Below are 5,993 nucleotides of genomic sequence, written 5' to 3' on the forward strand. Positions count from 1 at the left end.
CGAAAAGCGTCCTCAGCTCAGCGTCCAGTAAGAATTCCGGCGATTCTCGACTTCAATTGAAAGATATTAGCTCGCCAGTAGGTGACCGTTGTGTGTTAGGCGTGCGTTTGAGTTTGTCTCCGGCTGCTGAGAGCAGCGATGGAATGGTTAGTTAGTCAGGAGGTGATCGTTCGGGCAACATTCAGCCCAGCCAGTGTCACGCATGGCAAAATACACGGTTAAAATACACATGTTCACCCTATTGAGACCAGTTGTTATGGTGGAAACTTTGGCCGCTTTGCGGGACGGGAAAATATCATCAGATCGGAATGAAATTTTGCACAGAACCTTGTACCATAGTATCGACAAGAATTCCGACCCGGCCCGACGAATCCGACAAACTTTTTTTTTTGCCATGAAAATGTGGACCACCCTAATATACACACACAAAATGACATTTGACATAGGCCGCAAGGCGAGTTAAAAAAGGTGAAGGTGGGCAGAATGTGAAGGGATGGTGTACTGTTCAACTTTTCTCTGTATTGAAGATACAAATAAACCATTTATGATTAAAAGACAAACACAATTTATCTTTAAAAACCCTGTAGTGAATTAAGATTCCTCAAATTAGAGGCAAAAATAAATTTCCTCCAATTTGTGCTCTCTTGCTGATCCTTCAGTAAAGTGAAGAATGGTCACCTTACAACAGTTTGTTCTTTTTTTGGTTCTGAATCTGGAGATGGGATTCGGCTGCTGTGAAGTGCAGAACTGGAGAGAGCGGGCTGTTGGCCACCCCAAAAACTTGGAAACATGCCCAACTATTTGCCTTAACACCTCCACCTTCAACAGAAACCTGATGAAATTAACGAGACAACAATTGCTTTCTTGACTAACATTAGCGTGTTTCAAATAGTTGAAGAATTTTGAAGTGGCCCTTTCAATCTGTCCGTTTTTCTGTATGCGGCACTCAAAGGAAAAAAGTTTGGACACCCCTCTAATAGAGAATCTGGTGAGAACGATAACTCTTCATTAACAAAATTTCGAGAAAAAAAAACGTTGCCTCTGCTGTTTGTTGCATGCATCCACACTGTACCAGCATTCTAAACTTGACACAGACATAGCCTCTAGGTGTGTTTATCCTCTCTTCTCGAAACAGGCATTACTGTACCGAGAGCATTATGTTTACCAAGTTGGGCCACAAGAGGGCACTAAAAGACTTGCGAATAAATCTTGTCCATCAACTTTTTCCAGCTCAATGACTGGATCGGGCTTTATTCCTTCCTGGATAGATATTAAGGAGTAAATGTTTCGCAAATCTTTTGCCCCGGTTCTTGTTAAACTAAATTTTAGAGCAAAAATAAATAAATCACTAAAAATGATGGTGATGAGGTCATGATGTTCTACTTTCAAGCGATCACTGTCTGTTTCTGTGCTCGTCATCGCGTGTGCCAGTTATTGGGTCACTGAAACAACGCTGCCATCTTCACTGTTGGTTATCTTTGCAGACACGAATTCAATACATTTATTCGTGAATATTTCAGGCCTGTGAATTTGGGAATATTGGTGCCTATACATTGTAATTGGGTCTTGGACCATAAATAGCAAAGAGAAATAAAAATTGCATGTGAAAAAATAGCGAGAGTCTTAAAAAGGTAAGAGACTTAAAAGGCACATTTGGGATTCCGTTCAAATGACACTTCTCTGGCGACCAATCAATAGGCCGCCATTTTCTCACTTCACCTTCAAACTGTAAAACTGCTTTTGGTAACTCAGTGGGAGGCTGCCAAAAACTGGTATGGTTCCATTACACTATCCACAAAGACTTAATGATATTGGCTTTTTCAGTGAAATCTCAGGATGATCTGAAAATGCACCATTACCTTTCCAAGTGAACTAAATTGCCCTCTTAACTTTTGAATGTGAATGTGTTTGTGTACTTTTCACACAAGTTGATCTTCTCTCTGTTCCCTGAATGGACCAATATGTTTTCTGGTTCAGTTCGAATTGGTATTGGAACAGTCCTCTTCAACACATTTAGACTTTGACATCATGAGACTAAGACGACAGCTATGAAGTAATCAACAGGATGTTCTCAGAGGGAAGTGGCCACTCAGCGCTGAGTGTCAGCATCGTCAACAGATTGCAACAGAGAAACACAAAAAGGCATAGGAGACATCGTAGAAATGATTTGGAAACACACACACACACACACACACACACACACACACACACACACACACACACACACACACACACACACACACACACACACAGGTGAACACGGATGTTTACCTGCACCAGGGTGCCTTTACATGGTCACGTGAGAAGAAACGGACTTCCTCCGTGCTCAAAAAAAAAAAAAAAAAAAATCAGCCTTGCATAGTTGCTAGGCATGACAGGCCATTATTGAGTACCGCTGAGCTCTCTGAAGGCAAAGCTCCACCTGCCGTCTCGCAGGCTGGTAACTGCACATTGATGCTGTCAGGTGGAAAATGGATGGAAAACAAGTACCGGTAGCAGACAACTGGGAGACAAACTGTAGTGTTAAAGCAAGGTCAACAGATGGCGCTTACGGTCCGGGCACAATGTGTACTATAGTGCAGTGTTTCCACAGCCATTGAGCAATCAAAGTACTTATTAGAAAAAAAAATCTCACGGAACACCACCAAACAAAGATGTCGCAAAAAAATGGATACATGGGTTAATTTTACTTACTAACAGCAGAGTGCTGTTAAAGTCACTATACATAATGTGGCTTCAAAATAGTGAAAAAAAAACAATTGTAGTCTACCTCTAAGTGTAGTAGTTGTCGTTTACCGCTATGCCCCAACCCCAAAAAATCTAGAAAAATTAAATAGTGAAAAACAGTTTCATGCCATATTTCCACAAAGGAGTAGTACTTTGTATAGTAGTATAGTTTTCAGCCTTGACACGCTTTCAGTAATTATTTTGAAAGGTGGGTCTTTAATTGATCTGTGTGTCACTACACGTCATTAATATACTGCAGTTGATCAAAGTTACACTTTTTGTAGAATAACAGTCCCTTGTCATATTGTGCTTCACTTTTATATCGTGGGCTGCAAATCCAACTTCATATTGTGGATTATCATTCTCTAGCAAATGTGATAAAATAAACAAACACGAGCACATTAACACACGGCCTGTCATTTACAGCAATTGAAGCCAAGTCATTGAACCCAAACTGGCTAACAGATTAGCCAGTTGCCAGCCAACTCTACACTCTCATTCGCTAACATCCTGCAACAGGCCAGGCAGTCACACGCATTCAGTCAAACACAGATACTGGAGCATAGAATGTGAGGATGGTGACCCCAAGTGGATAAAAATCATACCTGCACCTGGAACCAACAGACCCCTTTGTGTTGGAGTTGACAAAGTCTGTTAGTTCCCTGTTAGTGGACAGAATTGGCCACAGTGGCAGTAAACGGTGCTATGGAGCAATAAGAGGGTTGATTTTTTTTTTTTTTCCGGGTTGGACTGCTGTTGTTACAGATACACAGTTGACTAAAGCAGGCTCACAGGCATGTCTACATGGTGGCCATGATAGCAGGGGCGACTGTCACCATCAAAGGCAATGCAAGGTCGTCTGTGTCGGGCATTTTAGTCGAGGCAAACGGCCCATAAAGGGGGATGGAAAGCATGGGCATTACCTTAGCATTGCCTTCAGCACGCAGCTGAAAAGGAGCATGTCGTATCTACCTATTCATATATATGGCTGTTATTTACGGGAGCGAGTAAACGTCTCTTAAGAATCCCATTTATGGTAGAATGCACAGCTGTTTTTTTCTCAAGCCTTTCTTTGTGGAATCCAATCAGAACATCCATCCATCCATCCATTATTTGAAGCACTTATTGTCACAAGGATAAGCTGGAGCCTCTCCCAGCTGACTTTGGGTAGTAGGCAGGGGTACACCCTGAACTAGTTGCCAGCCAATCACAGGGCACACATAAACGAACAACCAATCACACTCACGATCACACACAGGGATAGTTTAGAGCAGGGGTCCCCAACCTTTTTTGCCCCACGGACCGGTTTAAGTCAGACAATATTTTCAGGGACCGGCATTTAAGGTGTGGCGGATTAATACAACAAAATAATATGGTATGAGCTGCATGAAAACTGTGGTGTTTTCGAAATATAATAATAAACACAAGGAGCGTCTAATCTGGTCGCAACACTCTTATCGCTCTGGTAATGTTTAATGCCTTCAAAATAGATACAACGCAAATTCAAAGTGCATGAAAATGACAACTCACCACAGCCCCGAGCTTGATTTTCTGCAATCAGACAGTCCCATCTCGGGGTAATAAGAGACAATGACACCTCAAGTGTGTGGTTTGTGTCCAGTCTACTTCGTAATTTTGTTTTAGTCGCTTTTGTTTATGAGCGTCATCGGTCACGTGACCGAGAAGTGTGCCTTGACGTGAGTCAAGCGTGACACAGACGGATGTAACAGAGAATCCGGTAATTTTTCAAAATAAAACATATTTCGTATTCCGAAATAAATAAAACGGAAATAAGGCAAGTTCTTTCTGTGCGGCCCGGTACCAAATGCCCTGCGGACCGGTACCGGTCCGCGGACCGGCGGTTGGGGACCCCTGGTTTAGAGTGTTCCATTAGCCTGCCATGCACCTTTTTTGACTGTGGGAGGAAACCGAAGTACCCGGAGGAAACCCACGCAGGCACGGGGAGAAAATGCAAACTCCACACAGGAAGGGTGGAGCCGGAATCGAACGCTGCACCTCTGCACTGTGAGGCGGACGTGCTAACCAGTTGCCCACCGGGCCGCCCAACAGTATTCCAATAAATCGCCTCCAGTCATAACAGAGGTGAAAAACAGAAGAGCACAAACATTGTGGCTCAAGCAAACCGGCTGGATGCCATCATCACCCCCAAGCACCAGTGAGTTAAACTCAAACGTTTGAAACACTTTCAAGCTTTTTGTAATTAAAACAATTATGTACTGTACTGGGCATTTTTAGGTCACAAAAGTACAAAACCGTTTTGTACTGAGTGCTATTTGCTGTTTTTAGGCCACAAATAGAAAGTAGTAACGTTTAATGGACAATGGCTCTAACAAATGACCTCTCCCCACAATTAGTCGGTTAAATTCAGGTTTCCTCTGTACATATAAATAACAAAAAAATATGGACGTGGGTGGGTGAACTGGAAACAATAAACCAGAAATTACTGTCAATGAATACTTTTCTGAACAGTTAAGTGAAATTCTCAACTTCCACGGCACCCTCATGTGCCATAGCACACGGGTTGTGAATCTTCGCTAGCATGTGTGAAATATGGACGATTCAAAGCAGATAAGGGCCTTATGTGGCTGTCAGTTTTGAGAAAGGATTGATTCAAAGGGAAGTGAAGGCGATGAGCCACGGCGGCCCCGCTGCGGACATGACAGCAAAGTTCAACAACACCTACAAAAGGAAGATGTGGTCAGACAATTATCTACAGCGCCGTGGCGATTCATCACACAGCGGCCTGCCATTGTCAAACCCGTATGACAAAACGAGTCCAGAGCTATTGATCACGCCCGCCTTGGGTTTCACTTGCACTCACACTTTATCAGATGGAGCTAATTGGGAACATATTCAGACCGTGGTCCTGAGAGATGTGTCTGTCAAGAGTCACATTCCTGCTCTGATTTTCCGATAGCACGTAGCGCCTGCTGTCTGGATGGGAGGGGGGCAGCTGTGGGAGTTCAGGTTGGGCGTTGGGGGGGTTTGGGTCGGGGGTGGTTGTGGGAGGGGGGGTGCCTTGGGTTTCACTTGCACTCACACTTTATCAGATGGAGCTAATTGGGAACATATTCAGACCGTGGTCCTGAGAGATGTGTCTGTCAAGAGTCACATTCCTGCTCTGATTTTCCGATAGCACGTAGCGCCTGCTGTCTGGATGGGAGGGGGGCAGCTGTGGGAGTTCAGGTTGGGCGTTGGGGGGGTTTGGGTCGGGGGCGGTTGTGGGAGGGGGGGGGTCAGGGTCT

This window comes from Hippocampus comes, unplaced genomic scaffold (genome assembly GCF_001891065.2).
Source record: "Hippocampus comes isolate QL1 unplaced genomic scaffold, H_comes_QL1_v1.1 scaffold186, whole genome shotgun sequence".
NCBI lineage: Eukaryota > Metazoa > Chordata > Actinopteri > Syngnathiformes > Syngnathidae > Hippocampus > Hippocampus comes.